A 21,565-nucleotide genomic window follows, 5' to 3' on the forward strand; every position below is an offset into this window, starting at 1 on the left:
TGCCGACGATTTCTGTCGACCAGGTTCGGCCACCGACTCTTCCGGTCTCCTCCGACTTCCTACCATTCCGATTGACAGTCCGGATAGGCCATTCCATTCTCTGCTGAAGATAGTCTTCTCCTGGACTGCGGTTTTTTACGTGTAAAGTTAAACATGTTATAACTAGATTTCTTAATCATTTTATGGAGTTGCGAATAAATAAAATCTGCGGTCTATTTATTACTGCCGAAATTAACTAGACTACAGTGTTAGACGAGAGCATCATTATCCAGCAACTAACAATCCTCCTCAACAACGCTGACCCCTTCTACAAACGAAATGAACGAACCCAAAGTTTCCGTGGCACTCAACGTGTTGTTTTATTCATTCAGAGAGAATTATGTCGAACATTGTATATCGAAATCCGCAAATATCTCTAGCGCACCATGCTTCTCAACTTCATTTAATTATTTATTAGCACAGCAATTCCGCCGTTGGAAGCAGTCGAGCTCGATGAACAGGTCCGGGGAAACGGCCGACAGCGAAACAAATTTTTGTGTTCGGTGCTGGATAAAAAATTAATTAACGAGATACAGGGGTTTCTCTGCGGATCGAGGGCGCGGAACATTCGGCGCGAGGTAACGATCCCGTGGCGCGGAATAAAATACATCGTAACCGGTCGAAGTGGGTCGTCATAAAAGCGGAGATACCGCCGGCGCAATTTTAGGCCATTCTACTTACAGCGCCGATAAAAAAGAATCGTCGGCCGCCGATTCAGCGCCATCAATTTATTTCTCTGCCGTGGATTACGGGGCAAAGGGGAGAGGAAACGATCCCACGGCCTCGCGAGTAAAACCGAAGGGCTCCCTTATGAAACATTAATACCGGTAAGCGACGTAATCGCAAATACGATACGCTGGCCTGGCCGCAAGAACGAAACTGCGAGGAGCCGGAGAAAAAATGAGAGAAAGAGTGTGCGTGTGTGTGAGTGAGAGGGAGAGGAGTTCTCCGACTGCCTCCACCGTTGAAAGTTATAGGACGGACGGTGAAGTACGGTCTGGAAAGTTTTCGAATATCTCGTGCACGGCCCCTTTAAGGAGATTCGCCCGGCGAAATGCCCGCCGCGCGCTGCCCTCGTGGCTCGCCGATACAATCCACCGGGCTCAATAAGAAATATTTACGACTGCAGCACACGCGGCCCCGTTATTACTCGGCTGAAGCCTTCATACCTCTGCGTCCGACGTTTTACTTTTATTTCCGGTCGGCCTACGGGCCTACCATACTCCGCTCGGCCTAAAACCCCAACAGAAAATCCCGAGATTTCGCTCCCGCTCGCAGAATTTCCCGACCGCCGTGCCGCGCTATTGATGCGCTCGCTAATGCTCGGGATTTTTTGCTCAGCCTCTTCTCAGAGCTATTCGCGTGCTTGCACCAGTCCGGGAACAACACTGTAACTCGTATATTAATTTACATACTCTATGCGAGTATCGCGAGACATATCTTTTTATTTATTTCCGGCTTTTTTCGCATGTTTTTAAGGTTTGACAGTATCAAATGGAGATCGAGGACTTCTGAATCTTTTCAATGGGAAAGATCGTGAAATTATTGTCTATCCGTAACAGTATTAAAGTAGAGACTTGGATAAGTATACCAGAATTTTGTCAGATATTTTAAGAGCCAAGCAAAAACCAACCCTGTACATAAATGACCAGTGTGAAAAACGAGGATTAGATTGGAACGTGTGATTTCCCTGAATAATTTCAGTAACTCGGAAATGATCTTAACAGCATCGGCGAACCATTCTGGTGGCTTTTAATTTCTCGCCTCCTCATTTTCATCATGAATACATAAAACCCGGTCTCCATATTCCAGACTATAATCCGGGCAGTATATTTTTACGATATAGGATAAATGAAGAGATATTGGAATATATGAACACTTTACTAAAAGCACGAAATGACCAGCCTCGCTAGTTCGTGTTTCAAATGATGCCATCGACGTGAGAGGATTAATAGGCTTCCGATAAAATGAACTATTAACACGCTAACCGTCGAAGAATCAGCCCTCGAGTTTCATTCCATTTAATCGCTAAACAGTAGACTGTTATATGGATGTAAAACGATTTCAAGAATTCTAACGTATTATATGCAACTTATTAAAATTAATTAAAGTAGAAATCAATGTTTGTGCTACACAGTGAGTAACTAATATTCTGGTTCAAATTGACCCAGGCTCGAGTTCTTAACAAAAGCGCCAATTTAAGAACAATCCCGAGTTTAAGCGAAACATTAAGAGGTGCAAGTGGACAGGTGAACGCTACCGCAGCAACTTAACACGCGTCGAGCGGTGCCGGGCCGGTTGCGAGCTCGCACTATGTTTCAATTACGAGATTTTGCACTATCTTCATCACCGAATTCATCACAGGAACGGTGACTGGCCGTCGGTGATCGATGGCTAATCCGGGCGCGGGCGTCGTTCATCGAATCGACGATCGGACCGTCGCAATTCATGCAGCTACGTCCGATATTCCACGTTGACGATAGGATCGTAAACGTTTGCGGCTTACACTCGGCCGCTTCCGATTGCTCGCGACCACGTGTACCGTTAATTACTACTGTGATCGATAACTGGAATACCTTAAGGAGATGAGCCTTCGTCTTCGCCTTGACCCTGAAAAATCGTGTACGCCAGAAAAATCGATCGAACGAAATGGATACCACGAACGTTAGGCTTTGTTGCTCCTAGAACACGATGCCTGCCATTTCTAGACCTGAGAAAGTCTTCTCAGTATGTGCGTTATCTCTGTCTATCGCATCCTTTGAATCCTCGGTGTCCTGGATTTTATTATAGTTGGTCCAACGGACAGAGTCTGCGCGAACAACGATTTTATTCTAACGAATCCGATGTTTATACCGTATATCAATGGCATGTTTACCCGCGTAGCCACGTAGCGGTTGGGGAAACATAAACCGGTAGCATGTTATCACAACTGGCTTAGTAATGGTGGAAACCGTGTAGGAAAATATTGAGTGTATGCAAAAGTTATGGTCCTTTCTTTTAATTTGCATTTATTTATTGTTACCAGTCGGATAACGAAGTTGATTACGTGGACACGTATCAATGAGACAATTATAGACTTAAAAATGGTAGTCACTGAATATTAATTTATTAGTGTGCAATTGCGGTTCTAATTTTTCTGCGAAGTTCATCGCTCGAGGACACCATCGCATCGCTCCGATCTCATGGCGTGATCGTGGCTCGGAGACGGGGTGTTTATCAATGGTAACGGACCGAAGGCTCAAAGACGATGATGACACCGAACGGGCACGGTCCCTGGTGTCTCCCGACGGATATCAAATGGACGCGAATCGATCTCTCGAACGTCACCCGACGCCGCGTCGCGCTTTGAGGTTGAAATTACCCGAGGTTTCGAGCAGCGCCGAAGTGGCAGCATATGCTTCGACGCTCGTTTCGAACGGCAAACGACGAGCATCCTTTTGACGTGCAACCGGCGTGGAACCACTCGGTTTACGTCGAATGCCTCTCACATTCTGACGGGGGCCCGCGGAGTCAGGTCAATATCATTTTCGGAATGACTTGTGATTCGCTTAGACGAAGTACTCTCTCTCTCTCTCTCTCTATCTCTATCTCTGTCTCTGTCTCTGGCGACGGTAGACGCTCTTAAATGCAGGAGGTTTTCTCATGTGTTCGATGGGACTGTAGCAATTTTAAGGATTTTAATGTGAGTGTCCGGTTTCGCCATCGATTATTCATCGCGTCTTTATATTTTCGTTATTTCTAAAATTCGAACGTTAGACATCTGCCATTTTTAGCGCCAACGAGGTGACCAGCGATCGGACCCCGGAGCAGAGAGTCAGAACAATTCGTATTCTCACCCGGAGAACATCGTGTTCTCAACAGAACGTTCAGAGTTTCGGCTGAACGTTTCTTCGCTTCGTCAGAATGTTTCTGAACATCGTCAGAGCATTCTTCAGTCTCGTCCGGAAAAGAATAATTCGTAACCTCGTACAGAGAACATCGGAATCTCGCCTGGAGGACTTTCGTGGTCTCGTCTCAAGAAGTATACGCGATCACATCCGAACATTTCATACGCTCGTCCGTTTTAAATTTGTAACACCGCTACAGGGTCTACTAGTTCCGTGAAATAGTTGCCCAAAGTCAATTCTGCCGGCAACAGATTTGTATAATATTATATTTAATAAACATCAATTGTTAAAACCAAGTACAAATCCTTTTTCGATTCACGAAAAAGCAGTGAGAAAAAATAAAAAATTCCTCAGGTCTATGAAATGACGCAAGAACGGAACTACCGCCACAAGCTATTAACTCAATCCAGTGTCTCCTTCGTGGAAACAGTGAAGCAGCATCGAAGTGAAGATCGGCCGGCTCCTCTAATTAAACGAAGGCACCGCGAGAATTCGTTCGAGATGCGGTGTTTCCCACGAAATCCGACGCCTCCTTGCGACACAACGACGCCTATTCGAGACGAATAAGAGTACATGGTTCTCCGATCGTCGCGAAGACGCGTTTCCCGTGATTCGACTCGGATACTAATGTTCCTTGAGTTTGTTAAACGCAACGGGGCGGGTGCACTGCGCCTCGCAGTGCCACGTCGTGCCCGCCAGAATTGCGTTGCACGCCTCGTTATGCATCGTAAGCGCATAAATCAACATTATAATGCACCGTTACCTTCGGTCTCGCCTCCGCGAACTTCTGTTCGCGCCCGCGTCCGCGCCTCGCTCTCTGCCTCGGCTCGCGCGTGTACGGCCGCATGTAAATCAGGGCGCAGCGTGTTGCTTCGAGTCCCCGTTGTCGGGAACATGTTCCCAGACCGAAAGACACTGAACATGTTGCGCAATGTTTCGCCGGGGAGCCCGTCTTTGGCGCAGGCACCTTTCCGAGACAGTTCTCTCGCGGCGACTAGTCCTAAAATATTCGGCAGACTCGACATCTGCTTTGGATGCACTCGGCGAGATGCACTCGTTCTCGAGGGCCATCCGAGATGAAACAGTCAGGCATGCAATCGTCATAGAAGTTTTCACTTCGGTCGTGCGATCTTATGCGCACAGTATTCGTCTGTTTGTTTTTCCTTGAGGATCCACAGTCTATTTATTACACCAGCAAATTCCTTTATTGCTGTATCGAGCCGGGACAACGTCCGCAACATGACGGATGCGAGGGAAGTGGTGCAGCACCGGTGTCCTCCCACGGTCGAGCACATTTCGCGGCTCTCCGGATGAATGAGTCGGGAGACGACAGATAATTTCATGGTTCTAGAAGGTTGTTGATAGCGTCGGATCATGGTGTCTCCTTCCCGTGGAGCTTTCGCCCGGTGCCATTGGTTCACGTCATCGAGATAAACGATGTAAGGCAATGATCACCGGCGGCGGTAGGAGGATGCAGTTAATGGTTGTTTGCGCGAGGAGCATCTTTAATCTGTTCGCGTACGGGCACGCGTAACGATCCCCCCATTCCCGGCACGGTGAAATGTGAAGGAATATAAAATACCGTATTCCAGCAGGATACTTCGGCTTTCATCAAGACAAACACCCGGCCAGCTGGTCTCTCTGGTCTTTGTTGCAACAATCTCGTCTCGTCTCTCTCTCTCTCTCTCTCTCTTGCCCGTTTATTTAACTTTCTCGTATCTCTAAGCCACATTTTATCTACCTTCTTACTCGCGATGGCTCTGTACCGGGGCTTATCCGTGATCATCCATCCCCGTTCAACTCCCCGCCCCTCTCCCGGCTTCCGAGGGGAGCTTCTTAGACAGTCAAGAAATTCGTAATACTTCTGTACATATTTCGTTTTCCCCGGGAAACAGAGAAACGCGTTCAACGGCGAGCTCTCGCCATTTTTCACTACCCTCCGCGCACACCACCAGTTGGCCCCTGGCTCTGTCCCCGGTCGGCCCCTCCTCCCTCGTCGAGGCCCTCGGGCTATTTTTCCGAACGAAGATACCTACCGCAAACAAACTGTTATGGAGCATCACGATCAGATCGCTCGGCGAAATCATCTGACGCGGACTAATCATGTTTTGCTAACCCACTGTTTTATCGAACCCGTTCATCTGGTGGAATCGCAGAGCCCGGTTTATCCTCCAACGGTCCGCACGCGTATTTTCTCTCCCCACTCCCCCCCCCCCCCCCTTCACCAGTGGCAAACGAACCGGCAATCGTGAAATCCGACGCGATTCAAAGATTCTATTGGATTTGCTCTAACGAAAGAGTGCAATGTGCGCGGCGGGGTCCGTGTGTACTTTTTTTTCGTGGCTATTCCCTTGTTTTCTTTTTTTAAACGCCAGCCAACTGAAAATCCTCTCGCTATCGGATTCGACGAACTAATGTCGAAGCTTTGTTCGTAAACTATTCCCTTTCATTTCGACGCAGAATGATGTTGCACAGTTTCCCCGCTCGGTAAACCGGGAGAACGAGTTGCTTGGATTTATTGGTTCACTTCATTCCGCCGTCGCGGGGATATTAAATGAAATTTTTACCGGGCTTTCGAAGCCGGTTAATTATTAGGGAGAGGCGTGGTTTAATTAAAAAAATTTTTTATTGTGAAGAAAGCTCGGAGAAAGTGCCGGGAAGATTCTCCGCAGCGCAGCTGTGAGATACTGCGACGAGTAATACACCTGGAAAGTTTAGATATATTAGAGAGAGCCGCGTGGTGACGTGGCTAGAGTTACGGATGAGGTATAACAGCAGACCAATCGCCGTATTCGTGTCCGAAATACCGGCATCGATGAAAACAACTTGATTTCTTAAACATTTCGGATAGTTTCAAACGCTTCTGCAGACATGCTTGATAAATGCTAGACTGCGGAATGGTAATATAATGGTCAGACCGCATAGACTGCCTACCGCTCTCTGATCAGTGAGTATCTAAACAGGAGAATCGAACCTAAACGTGACAGAAACACACGTCGACTGGCAAATAGAGGAGACAGGTAACACCGAGAGCAAAGTTGGCCCACAGTGGTCGGCTGCGTTTGAGGTTATCAGCCGGCATTATGCTTGTGGCTGGAAGTGCACGCCACTTTCACAGTGGCCAGCGTTGTAGTATCAGCGTAAACCGGTGGACGGCCGCTGTATCAACACGAGCGTGTGTCTGTGCGTCCGTGTAGCAGCGCGTTGTAACTGCAAGCGTTGGAGGCTTGTGCCGCGCGCAATTTACCGGCGACATAATTATCTCTCGTGGGCTCGTGCTTTTAATTATTCCCCACGGTCGGGGAATTACAAGAGCGCCGCTAATGCGCAATCAGGGACGAATGGGCTACTTCCGCCGGACTCTACGACTTCTGTTTCGTTCGTTTGCCGTACTTCGATCGCCCCCCGAACCCAAAGGAATAAAAATAGAGAGAAAAGGAGTGGTGTGCCCTAACAAATGTCTCACAGCACAGTCGCGTCGACGATCCGTTCTCTCGAAACTGCATAGAAGAGACTCGGAACAGAGGGGATTTACTCTTCGGAATTAACCGAAAATCGTGTTAAAGGGACAGCATAAGCTTCCCAGCAGCAAACGGCTCCGTAAGTGTTCTATACGTCCATTCCGGCCACGTTGCGGGCCTAATACAGCTAATAGGATTATACGCAATAATTCGAGGAACTTCAATTTCAAACTGAGTTATCCATAGGTTCTTGGTCGAACGGATTCAGTTGGCTTAATTCCTGGTTCCGGTTATGGCAGGCTCCCCGCGTTTACACACGACCTGCTTGCTCTTCCGCCGCGTCGCGTCGATGGGTATTACACTTCCCGAATCCCGGATGCGACGATAATAAAGCGAAACGGGACGCCGATAGGCCCCTTCGATCGGCGAAATCTTCCGGAACGTGTGTCGCTTCGGGAAATCAGTTAACAACCGAGCTACTACACTTTTCTGCTGTCGTAAAAGCTGGTCGTATCTCTGGCGGTTTGAACGCGCTCCCTCTCCAAATACACATCGACACGTAACATCGTTCCGGGCCGATATCCACGGGCCGATTTATTCGGCTCGAGGCACGAGTTTGTCTCGAGCCGGCGATAACTGCAGCCGGGCACGCCATAAATAGATAGCAACACGGTCTCTCGTTGTCAAAAGCGATCGACAAGAAGAGGGGAGGCGCCACGAGCTGGCTCACTGCCGCGCCAGCCGGAAAGCGAAGGTGGACTACCCGAAGAGATATAAGATGACGATTTATGTTCGCAGTTCACGGACTAAGAGCATTATTTACCGGGGAGGGCGCGCGGCTGCGACAGCCAGTCAGAAACTCTCAGCTTCGGGAACAAATAAAAACTCTATCTCATCCCCGGGCTACGTACCATACACCTGCGACTTGGCCTCTCTCTCTCTCGTGAAATTGAACCGGAACGGATCCGCGGAGGAATCCTCCCCAGAGTCATCGTGAAAAAGTGCGTGGAGAAGTGAAGGACGCGCAAAGACGGTGCGGCTTTTAACCAGCCATTTGTCAGCCGTGTAACGAACAACCACCTCGATAAACCTGGATCCTTAAACGTAATCCCGGGTCGGTCTAATATCTATTCCGGTCTCCTAATTTTGAACTTGACGTATCCCGGAGACCATCAGTTAAACGGCCTCATCAGCGAATGGCTGGCGATCGAACCGGCCGTCGTTTATCACGATTGATCGATGCGAATGTCCCGGCACCGCTGCATGCAGTTGACAAAGTTACAGTTGTTATTACAGTTCTGTCAACTGGAATCGCCGGCAGTATTTAATCGCTTGTGACGATCCCAAACTTGATCCTTCGTGGATCTACAAATTCGTGGATGATGTCAAGGCGTGTATAGGGGTATACATGAAGATTGATAAAAGAATTCTGGAAGTTGTCTTAAAATCATCTGGGAGCTGCTGAATGAAAGTGGATTAAAAAAATTATCCGAGTGCTACAGATGAGGATGGTGGGTTAGGTGAACTTGATCCCTGGTGCATGGAGAAATTTGTGGATGATGTAGAGACAAGAGTAACAGTTTACTTGAAGGTTGGGTAGCAAAGGTTTTGTAGATTCTCAGTAGAAAAATCCAGAATCAAGTCTCAGTTTTGATTGAAACTTTGTACAGTTATAGATATTGTTCTCCTGTTAACGTGTATACGCCATTATAGGCGCAGATACTCGATACTTCTTAAGATATTTGTAATTAAAGGTTTTCATTATCATGAATATACAGGGTGAACGTTATAAATCGTTACAGACGAATATCTCCAAAAATATTGATTGCACGCAAAAATGTTTCAGATGAAATTTGTTTAGTACCGAGGGGGGCATCATGTGGCGAGATTTTTATTTTTCCCGATGGACACTGCAAGGTGAGGTGAAGGTCACCTTGATTGTTTTAGATGGAAAGACCTAGTTTTTGTATCATGAATCGATTGACTATCGAATTCTGAGTTATTGAAAATAACCCGTCTATATTTCAATAATAAAAGATATAGTTTATTTTCCGCTTTACAAAAAGTGTATGTTAAATAGAATAGCAAAACGAACACGTTGCGTCGGTTGCCTGGCCAGAGTTTAAACTGAGCATCGGTGGCATCGCAAAAACAAAACTGTAACGAAGAGGGCACAGCCGATTAATCAAATCGGTGGGCACCTTCTCATTGGCTATTGTCATGGCATAGAGTATGAAAAGCTCATATTCCAACATGAGTAAAAATGACCTCCATATGTCCTAATCTTATAAGACAATAACAGGGTCGTCTCGAAGTTGTAGAACGAAGATGGCTTGAAAAATGATGTGAGTCGCAAGGATGAGGATGGCGGTCGTCGGGCAGCGGTTAACGCGCGGCTGTTCATCAGGCAGGTAAAAGGCCCGGGCACAGATACCGACGTAGTAAGAGGTGCACGGTGGTCAGACGGTAGCACGTAACGTTTAGACGTACACGGCGGCCTTAATTAATTGGCGAGCACGGCAAACACCGGTCGCGTGTCATCCCTTGTATAAGCCGTGGTGCACGTAAGTGCAAATGCGTCTACGATTGCAATCTAGCCGGGCCAGGTGGCTGGCGTCCCCGTTCCTGGACGTAACTTCTGCCGGCAGCCGCGACCGCATGCATAAATTCACACATGCCCGGAAACACGCGCATTTGCATAGGCAAACGCACGCGTTCGCGGGCTGCGCCGCGTAATCGTATACGTGACGCAGTGCAGACATCTAGAAGCGAGGATGATACGGTCGCAGCAGGCCGGTGTGGCCGCTGATCAATCGGTTAGCCGGAATAGACACCTACGGACCGGGGTCCCGTTCGATTTACGGCCTGAATACTGGCCGGCCTTCGATCGGTGATTCTTCCCCCACCCAGCTCGTTCTGGACATCGAATTCAATGACAAATTGTCCGTGTTCCAGCTCGATCAAGCCCCCTAAAACCGATAGACAGCTTCTCTCCTCATAGCAGTTAAATCTGCTTGTAAATTCGACAGCGGGATTCTTCATCCCTTAAACTCGAGGTCCGGTCCAGTTACAGTCCCGTGGGTCTGTGGACTAAACCTTCACTCAGCCCCTAGCTACCACTTCGGTATAACTGTCAGTGGATCTTGATGGATCATGGAAAAATAAATCAACGATTAGGAAGGGACAAAAAATAGATCGAGCCATTCGGACCTGACTCTTAGAATCATTTCTGTTAAGGGATATGATTAAGTGGAATCAAACACAGTCTAGTGAAAATAGGTAACTGAAAAACTTTCTTATAAAACGACTAATAAAACTGTACCAGGTATGTCCTGTCTATACCGACTCTTGTGTCGAACTTCGAACTGAAACTCGCGTGACGCGACTCCTGAGTTTTCATTTCAGGACTGTTTTATTTCAAGAATTTCGAAATATAATTTGAAGATTACTAGGGAAAATATCGAAAAGTCTAAATCACTTAGAGATTATTTGAGCAAATCGACAATCCATCGTCGTCCCGGAAGGGATAATACACCGTCTGGCAGACCCAGCGTAAATAAGTGTAGGAATGTTGTAGCTCCCGTGCGCGGGATATAAACGGTGCAAGAAATATTCGCCGCACATAGTTTTCATGAAAGTACTTTGTTGTGGCGCCCAATAGTTTTCAAGATAATCGGCTGTATACACTGGCGGCAAACACCGAGCAAGCTCGGCGAGCAGAAAAGAACGTCTCGTTGAATGGGAACACGGGAAAGAAGCTAGCAAAGCGGGTTTCCCGGCTGCGCCGTGGAATGTAAGATCGCGGGGAACCCAGGCCGGAAGGGCGGCGACGGTGTTTTCGCTCGTAAACCGTGAAGTCGCTGGTTGGAAACAGCCCGAAGCGGCTTATCGCAAGTACTTGCCGCGCGCAACTGGGGAGCGCCGGTTGAAAACGGACTAACGAGGACCGCCGCTGTCGAGCTGGTTACCGCCGAAACTTCGTTCGTTACCGATTGCCTCGCGAAGTTACGAAACGGAAGAGAAGAGAGGGCACGAGAGAGAGAGGCGGGGGAGAATGGTAGAGAAAGAAAGGGAGTCCCGGCAAACGGGAAAAAGAATTGCCGGGCTGCGAGGAAGATACTAAACTATGAAGGGTCTAAACTATGAAGTCGTGTAAGCTTCCTGCGCCCCCGAGATATTGGAAAAGTCATTAGGACCCGGCGCTTTATTGGGCCAGGGTGTTCTAGGAGGATCCCGGTATTTTCTCTCGTCTGCCTAACGGTATTAACGACGCGTGGGAGTAGGAGGATTATTCGTGACGTATTAGACACCTGGTCTGCCGAGCACGGAGCCGTCGGTGTCACCTGGAGCATCGAACATAGAGGGATCTCCGTTGAAAGGAGATATAGGTCCGGAGAACAAAAATGCATTTTCGGAGCGCGCGGAATATTTACCAATAAAATATTGACGTCCCGTAAACAGTGTAATGCCGCCGGACGCCGGCACGTATGCCGCGCGACCGGGCTTTTATCAGAAATAAAAAGTAGAACATTTCCAGGCTAGAGAGTGGCTCGAATTCATGAAAAAATACATATACATATATGTATTTTATATATATATATATATATATATATATACATATATATATATATATATATATATAATACGTCCCCCGCGAATATGTTTTTCTCTGTTCTGTTGTTTTTCACCCGATCCGAGGATTTTTTTTCAATGTCGACAGCGCAGCGCGGTGACACGCCCCGAAATTACCAACGCAAACTAACCGGCGCCGTTACGTCCGCGGTAATGGCCGTCTTCTCCATTGCCGGTCACTCGACGTTAACCCCGTAAAAATTCACTCGCGGCCCCGGGAGCACTTAACTTAATCACGGGTATCCCTGCGACGACGTCATATTTATTCATGGTGGGCACCCCGCTGAAAAATGGGCCCTCACACCCCGTTATCGGCTCGCCATCGTCCGAAACACGATCTCCTCACAGTTCACACGGGACACGAAAATGCAGTATAACCCACACAGTAAATTCAGATGAAATTTGGAGGGGCGGAACCTTGTGTATAAAATTTAAACCGCGAGACTTCGGTTTCCGAGATATTTGTAAAAACACTTATCTAGCCCAGACAGAACCCGATGGTTTCGCCGTTGCAAAAAAAAAAAAGACAGACGGAGATGTGGCGAGCGGGTTGCAGCCTCCTACGAGACCGCGGCGTCTTACAGCGCCGCAGGGTCGACGCGAGAACGAACGGGCAAGACGGGCCAGAGTGGTTCCGAGTGGAACGAAGACGCATTAAGCCGCCAGCTTGCCGAGAAACAACAACGCGGACGTGGAGGATTAAAAACGAAACCGTTCGCGCCCCCAGGGACCTCGCCCGGGTTTGTCAGAAATATTTGAACGGGCTAGGAAAATATTTTTTAGCGTCGCGAGCTATCAGACTGCTGCGTCGCGCTGAATACACATCCTCCCGTGGGCGTCTGCATTAAACTGGATACAAATACATGAGATGGAACTGGACGAGTAGGAATATTATGTGGTAGGTTTCGTGTTAACCCTTAAAACATGAAGTACTTAAACAAATTACTTGTCAGAATCATTATGGTAATAATTTAACCTTTGTGCATCAGAAAAAAATATCACGTTTACCGTTCAATTCATTTGAATAGAAGAAAAGCGGGGTGGAATCGTAATGACATTGGCGTGGGCGTTCTGCGAACGTGCCAGCAGTGCGACGAAGCTCGCAGGATTCGAACCCCTATAATTCCCGACGGGTTTTGTTGTCGGTACAGTAAAACAGTCGTTGGAGGTTCGGTGTCTGTGGTGCGTCGATGTCGCGGTCGACTGACAGAGCCGCGAGGGAGCACGTTGAACGGAATTATAGACAATAATGAAGTAAGTTCCCGAGTCCCTTTGTTCCCGTTGGTCAGACGAATGGGTCACGGACGTGTAACTAATGCGAGAGCGTGGCCAACTACAAAGGGCTAAGCCGCTGACGTTAAGCCTCGACGCTTAAACCACACGTCGGGCCGGGTTCCCCCATTTTCTTTCCCCGCTTTTATAAATTCCAGCCCATTATTGCCCGCGGAGTATCACGCTTAAGAAAAATTTCCGCCCTTTTTCTTCGCGGACGAGCACAAAGCCCCGGCCCCCGGCACAAAGGGTTGGAAACGCGAAATTAAAGCTTGACGATTCAGCCATGCGTTTATCCGGGGTGCACGAGACCGAGCCGCCCCTGAAATATCGCGGTCAAGGAAAGTTCGGCCGAGGCTATTCAGTGGTAATCGCGCCCTCTGAAGGACCCTCTAAGACATTCAAAGAAATCGGCGAAGTTCGAAGCGGAGAACCGCGGCGATAAAAAATTGTCCCGAGTTCTCCCGGCACCTGTTTGTCGGCTGCTTCGCCGCCCTTCGAGGGAATTCTGTTTTCCAGCCGAGTTTCCCCTAATGGCAGCACTTTGTTAATGCGTTTAGCGCAAGGTGCGCGTAATCGCCGTTTCGATTAAGCTAGCCGTGCTCGAGCATCGCTCGGAGTTGAGCAATCGTCGCTCCCACCACCACCCCCTCCGTGAAAAGATTAAACTTTCCATCCACCAGCTCGCGAATCATGAGGGTGGATCGGCGGGGGTTAAAGCCGGAGACAGTTAATTGGTAATGCGAACCTCCGGGCGAATTATACGTTTTCTTTTTCCCTGCGACGGGGGGAAGACGTTTCATAGGGGGTGCACAGGACCCCGTGGAAAACGGGATTAAAGAGCGGCCGGCGAAAATGATGGTGGTTGCGTGGAAAATTGGATTCCAGCGAGCAGTCGAAAAATTAAATTCGCCGTACACTTTTACAGCGAGGAGCCCGGCCCCGGCGAATTTAATAAGGGAGCGAGCCGGAGTCCGCACACATTCTCTTTTCGGATTTCATTCTGAGGCCGGCGCCTTTGATGCTCAAGAGGCGCTTTAATCTTTGAACCTACCGAATAGGACTCCGAATGAACTCTCTCCACTTAAACGTGGCGGCAGCGCCACGTCTCCGGGAAAAAATTGCATGAACCCCATTTTGCTAAGTTAACGCTTTCCGGGGGCCAGACATCGTGCCCGAGCGCAAACGCGGCACTTGGCGATAAAACCACTATTTTCTTGTCTGTGCGGGAACCGCCGCCGTCCGGGTAAATAGGATCTTTCAAACGTACAGATTTTGCTCATAATATTAGCCTCTTCGCAGGCCGGAATGCTCCCATGCTGAAAATATTCCTCCTAAATCTGTGGGATCTTATCTCCACCATTCTGAAATCATGAAATATCTCAATTTTATATTGTCTAGTCGAAGAAATATACCTGAAATATACATATTTAGTTGTATTACAACGGGTTGCCTGGGTTTAAGACCCAGCACACCAATTTCATTCTTCTAGGAAATTCATAATGGTTACATTACAATTAATAATTTTCAAAAATAGCACCCACGTTGTATCTTTAAAAAAAAAACAAGAAATATAGTGGAGAAAAGAATTTGGCGTGAAACTACCAACCACCAAGAAAGGAAAGACATTTCTCAAATGCATGGATGAAGGAAAAAGCGTCCATAATAATACACTAGAGAAAATTTGGGAAAGAGAGAAGTTAAAGAAAGAAACACTAGGAAAAATTGAGTAAGAATTAAAAACATGAACAGCTAGATTATCCAAGAAGAAGACCAAAGGAAATGATGATATAAGAGTGAGGTTACAAAAAAGAACAGATCCTACGAATCACGGTGAGCGTTATCATCCAAAAAAAGAAGAATCCACAAAAAATACCGATCGCGTGGAGATTATCCAAAAGATGTCGTCCGAGGAGTTCAGGGACAGACCATCGAAGATTATTGGAACGGATCAAGTGGGAGGCGTGTGACGGAAATGTTCGATCGGTAAACCGGCCCGATTCGAATGCAAACAGGCCGGGAGGCTCGCGATCATTCACCGCGGACGTCGATAGTCGTGGCGAGGTGTTCGGCCAGTTGGCAAGAACACGAGAGTGGCCATCCCGAAGAAAAAGAGCCTTGGGCCGGGAAGTTTCCGAAGAGGGTGGCGAGAGCGAGCGTGACGGTGCTCTGGTGGTAGAAAGAGAGTCTCGACGATGGTGGGTGTGGGAGGGTGAAAAGTTAATCCCCTATCGGAGCCGGCCGTCAAAGGATCGGCTGGTTGGGTGGCTGGCGGAAGTTTACGGAATGATTCAAACGGGCCGGCAGCGGAATCGTAAAGTTCCGGTGGCCCTCGAAGAACCATTGACCCCGTGCTTATCGTTTCTCCAGGAGGCAGCGGCGAGCCCTCCAGGCAAGTTATAAAATCGAATGGTTCCTGTTCCCGCTCGTCCCGATGCAGGGAGATCGTATCGCGAGGCTGGCGCGCCACGCGCGCGCGCACCGTATCCGCGGGGGAACGAGTATGGCAAATGGAAATTAAAGTTTAAGCTGCTGGAGATACGGGCCGAAGCTTGATAACACCTAGCTCTCGCCGGCGTGCTCGCCCCCACCGAAACTTTGCGAACCAAAGACAATTCGGTCCGAGAGGAGCATGGATCTTCCAACGACGGAGGATGCCTGCAGCGGCGGCTATAGCGCTGCGTCGCCCAGGGAACCGAATCCGCGTTAACCGTCCCGAATTGTCTTCCAGGGAATGACGAGTGTTATCGCTCGCGTTAAACCTGATGCAATAGGGGATTACCCCGAATACGGTGAGATCGAACCCCCGGAGGAGTTTCAACAGACGCAACGCATACCGAGAGTGTATTTTTCTATGACTACAGATCCAGCACCCGGTTGTTTTCAAGACAGAGGGTGGAAAAAAAGCGGGCGCGCAATTACAGCCCCTTGTCGGGGATTAAAAAAATCCGAACTTAATAACAACGCGGGTCCCGGTCATTCTTCTCCTTCGCCGGCGCTGCTGTCTGCCTGTCAGCTCGCCCGCCGGGAGCTTCCACTACGGCCGGGATCGTCCGTGACTTTGATTTATTACAAAAATGACCTGGCTCATCGACGAGCGTGCTCTCTTAGACTTACATGAAGACGTTTTAAAGGGGAGAATGGATGGAACTTGTACCATCGTGACAATCAATCTTGAAAGATCTTATATACGGGTTCTGCAGACGCCATGATCCTTCAAGCGAGAGCCTCGTACAACTACCCAGCAGTTTTCACTCTGGTAGAAGCATTTTTCGAATGATCCAGCCAGCCGGCGGACCGTGATTCTCGCGATTTTCGATGCCGATTCGCCGCAAAAATGTGGCCGCGATCAAATCGCGCTGATCCCGCTCGCTCGGCATTCACGAAAAAAACAAGACCATATTCATAAATCGCGATCCATGGTAATCGCGGCTCTGCGAGGGTCGCGTGGCCAGCAATAAAAGGCTAATACACCATAAATCAGGTTTAATGCAGTCATAAAACGGTGCGTTCACGCGGCATGGCTCGCGCGAATGCATCCGCGTGAAATTTTTAAGTCCGATCGCATGACCCGACGCAGGGAACCGTTCGAACCGGAAGGCGCGCGAGCGCGATCACGTTATACATCCTCGTGCTCGGCCGAACAATAAAAAGTTGGCGAGCGAGTGGCGGACGTTAAAAAGATACGGGTTTCCCGCGCGTCTCGACCCGTTCGACACTTTATCCTTTTTACGGCTGTAGTTTTCGACATGATCGCCTGCGAGAACGGAACTGGAGCGAAATAAGGGCAGCGTTATGCAGATCAACTCTTCCGCGGTGAAGCGCACGGTGTAACAACACGCGAACGTACACCATACGAATCTTTAATTGTAGCGGGAACGATCGACCGTCCGAAGCTTTTACAAGTCTTCTCGTCTGTACTACATGGCCATACTTTCGTTTGTCTATGCGTCTTTCATACCCGTGCACGTTTACCCATGTCAGTCGACAGTTACCGTCCCGATTGTTTACCTCCGCGGAGTTTTCTTCCTCTGTTTTTATCCTTCGAGCACTTCTCATTGTCATAGCCGTCTATTCTCCGGTCCCTACCGCTGTCTATTTCTATTCCTGCAATGCCTTTGTACCGGTCGATCATCTTCTACTTGGAGAGAACACCTGTCTGATCAATCGTTCGCTTTTCTACCGGAATCTCTCGCAACGTCCAACGTTTCACGTTCTGAACTGTTATCTACATTTCGCAATTTACGGTGTACCCTAACAAATCAGAATTAACACTGTTTCTACCAAAGGCACTCGAAAACACTTCTTAAATTTGTTTAATAAAATATATAGAAAAAAACTTGTTGAAAACCACGCTTATATTAAAATGCACTGAATAGGAGAAAATTACTTTTTTAGGCATTAGTGACTATAAATAAAAGCGTGGAGCACCCACGAAGATTACGTCAATATAGTTTAGCGCTGCACGCTTTTATTTATAGTCACCAATGTCTGAAAAAATTATTTTCTCCTTTTTAGTACATTTTTTTACACATTTTTTTATTTTCTACTTTTTAGTCTTTTTTAAATGGAACGCAAGATATAGGGGATGAGTCCGAGAGACGACGTCTCTTGATGGAGTCCGAAATTGTCCGAAATGGAACTGAATGAACGGAACACTACACTGAGCTCCTTCGGTGCGAAGTGGGTCAGTGGAGCGGGGATGAGTCGAAGTGGGACCACGTAGTAGAGTAGGGAGTGTTGGCGCGCGGAGTGGGGATCGCTAAACGCTATGATGTACTACCGAGCATCGCGCGGCGATCTGTAACGGTTAATATTAAAATTGTTTTTCTCCTGAACGCACAGTTTTTTTTTAATTGATTTTTAATATTGCATTGTCATCCAGTTCTAAGCTATGTTTGAAGTTTCAAGTCTCTAGCTCATCGGGAACTGATGTAAAATTCGATTACAACGACAACGACAACTCGGCAAGCTAATATAAGCGTGGCGAAAAAACTGTTTGAGATAATATTTCGAAAAAGGCGCGATAGAATGATTCTGCCGGCGATTCGTCGTTAACGATAGTGTAAACCAGACATACGGATGGAACACAGAGGAGATGCAGCTAGTAATAGCGGTCCAACGGCTAGACAAAAGTGCGAGCAGCGATCTATTCGAAGGACAAAGCTATCCGGGAGCATCGGCGGACGTTTTGGTTCGTCGAGGCGCGTATAACGAGTACCCCGTGGATCGCGGCGACACAACGAGACCGTCAACCAACGAAAAACCGGGTAAAAGCGAAAAACACACACGCGCACACAAAACAAAACAAAGAGTTTTCTCATAAATCCCAATTTGGTTGTCGACGGCAGGGATGGATGTTCTACGTCACCGGTGGAGAGGGAAGGGGTTTGACAGGGTTGCACACGAGGGGGTTGAATCACAGCCTACGGGGTGGACGGTTGGCTCTCTCTCCGTAATACCTCGGGGGTGTCGACTGCGTTCGATCGTAACGGGGCGCAGAGAAAAAAAATATCCCGACAAAAGAATCACTGCCCGGCCGAATACGGGCCCGTTTGTTGATAAACAATGGACTGATGATTTATCGTCGGTTTATCAGCAAATCGAATCCATTTGTCATTTATCGGTGGCTGACGGGCTCGCGTCCCCTCGGCCCCCGTTAGTTCCCGGCGGTCGGACAACGCGGGAAACAGCGAAATACTGCGAAAGATCGAGGATCTCCTTCGGTGACGCCATTTACACCGAACCCCGTTATTCTCGATACCCCGGCAAAAAATGTCCGAGAGAAAAATGGTTGCTAACTACCCTTAGATATTCGAAGGGGCATCGAATTGTACAAGAAAGACTTCAACACGTATTCCAGAATTTTTCTAGATTTTTTCGGAAGCCCGGTACAGTAAAAAGATTAGTCGCGAACATAAACAACCCGGTACGCAGACGGAGGGTTAAATAACAGTATTAAAGCAGTGGTACCACCGAAAGTAGTACCAAAAAATGGCAGCGCCAGCTTCCAACATGGCAGACATCCGGATCAGGGAACGGATGTTTTTTTAATGGAACATCCCCCGGCCGTAGACGTCCCCAGGGGTATATCGCGCCAGGACAAAGTAGCCGAGGGTCGGTTAATTCGACTTAACCAGCGGCGCGTTTAGTTAGCCGGCTGTTCGGCGGGTGAATTTAAATTTAAGGCTCCCGTGGAACAATGGCGACGTGGGTTTCGCAGGACACAGCGATATCCCTCCGTCACGGACGTCCGCCAGTGTCCAGACAGTAACGCGAAGGTTTCCCGGACGCGTTTGATAAGTTTATATTAAGTTGTGGCTGTTTGCGTTCCGGCGACGTTTACTCAGGAAACATATTCTCTGGCGCGCGCGTTCAATAAACGTCGACAAATATTCCCTCGAATTCCTCCGGGTAATTTCGGATCCATTTTACAAGCCCTAGAACGGGACAAGCTACCGCGCGCGCCTGATGCTCGAGTCAATAGCGCAAATAATATCCTACCACGCGCCGCCGATACCGTGAGCGCGTTCTACCACGGCGAAAAGTACTGAACTAAGGACTGAGCGGTAAAACCGATGCTTAAATTCAGACCCATCAAGCTCTTCGTGTACACGTCTATTTGCAGCGAACGTAACTCGTTGAGTTACTGCAACGTCGCGGCAAGACGGTTCATCAATCCCTTGCCGTATAACGATAGAGAACAGTCTGTGCTGCACATTCTTTTGAATGAAAGAACAATTTTATTTTTACACTGAATATAAATATTCTTGTTCCACTAGGAAAGGATTACAGACAGTTCCAACAATCGCAACTGTGAAGAAAATGTCTCTGCTGAACATTCTTTTGAATCAAAGATTCAAAATCCATCAAAATTCTTGTTCCACTAGGAAATGATTAGAGAAAGTTCCAACAATCACAACTGCGAAGAAAATCATACAAGTCTCAACAAATATTCTACCAAACACTTACATTGCAGCAGCAAGATCCACGCGTCCAGTCACTGGAAGGACAAAATGGCAACAATAGATGTACTGCACGGTCCCGTTATGTTTGCGAAATCCATTTCGTCACGCCCCATCGCGCGGCACTAAAAACAACCGAACGAATAAATAAACACGCGCCCGTCACCGGGTAATGAAAACGAATAAAGTGCGAGGAGAATAAATAAAAGAGCCAACAACGGGTTTTATATCCCCGTTGAAATAATAATAATAATAACAGTAATGTGGACGAGGAATATGGCTGCCGGGATCGTTCCGCCGATACGTGTCCGCGATCGGCGGGAATAAAATGCGGAATAATTCCGTGCGTGGCATCTGGTGGGAAAAAAGAGGAAAAGGGAAAAAGGGCGAAGGTGACACGAAGGGCGGGAAAAGGGAAAGAATGGAGTGAGCAGCGGTAAATCTGGGACGGCCGGCCGTTAATCCGGTATTTCTATATCCGAGGAGGGATACCCCGTGGACGAATAAGAAACGGTGACCGTTCGACGGTTTTTTTACGAGGCCGTCGTCGCAACTTGGGCCGCGATTCGCGGCTGAAATTTCCGCGGAGCGGCGCCTTTCGCGTTTCATCTGCGGCGCCGTTATTTTTTTCATCGTCCCCGGGAAACCAGGACCGTAAAACCGACGGCGACGACGCCGTCCCCGCGCGACGTGCTCCTCTCTTCTCTTCTCTCCGCCCCCGTAATTCCCGAGGTAATATTTTCCGCGATGAAGTCACACCGAGCGGAAAAAGTTCGTTTATCCTAGCCGCGTGGATACCGCGGGAAACACGCGCGAAATTCCGCGGGGATTGGAACGATTAAGCGTGTCTCGCCGTGGCATGCCCAGATTAGAAATCGGTACGAACAGCTGGAAGCAGTTTTGATTTTTAATCGTATTTATTATTAATTCGTGGCTCTCAGAATTCGGTGATCATTTGCAAATTGATTTGGTTTCCGAAATAATCTCCACCATCATCGATTTGGTGGATATTGACGTAAATAACTTGCCTCAGAATTGACCTTGAGCTTGAAGAAAACTAAAATTTCAACCTTGCACAGGAACCAGGTGGCAAATAGTTATTTTATAGTTGGGTGAATAAACAACAATTTTCCTCGACAGCGAGGGGTTAAAGGGTCAGACTGGTGACAGATAAGTGTCTTCCGAACAGCACCGGCTGTTTTGCTTTTCGTCTTGGTCCCGAGGTGAAATCTCGCGAGATGAATTTCTGTTGGCTTCTTTCCGTATCTAACGAACGGAACTTCCGTTTTTCCTTTCTTCCGTTCTACTG

General features: G+C 48.1%; 1 protein-coding gene across 1 annotated transcript in view; it reads right to left on the bottom strand.

Annotated features, from left to right (window-relative positions):
* Positions 1 to 20,382, bottom strand: part of LOC143215813 (disintegrin and metalloproteinase domain-containing protein 10) — a 361,388-nt gene extending 341,006 nt beyond the window's left edge. Inside the window, exon 1 of the mRNA XM_076438313.1 lies at positions 20,264 to 20,382. The gene's annotated coding sequence lies outside the window, so the exon portion shown is untranslated. The remainder of the gene's footprint in view (positions 1 to 20,263) is intronic.
* Positions 20,383 to 21,565: the final 1,183 nt, after the last annotated feature.

This window comes from Lasioglossum baleicum, chromosome 14 (assembly GCF_051020765.1).
Source record: "Lasioglossum baleicum chromosome 14, iyLasBale1, whole genome shotgun sequence".
NCBI classification, from domain to species: domain Eukaryota; kingdom Metazoa; phylum Arthropoda; class Insecta; order Hymenoptera; family Halictidae; genus Lasioglossum; species Lasioglossum baleicum.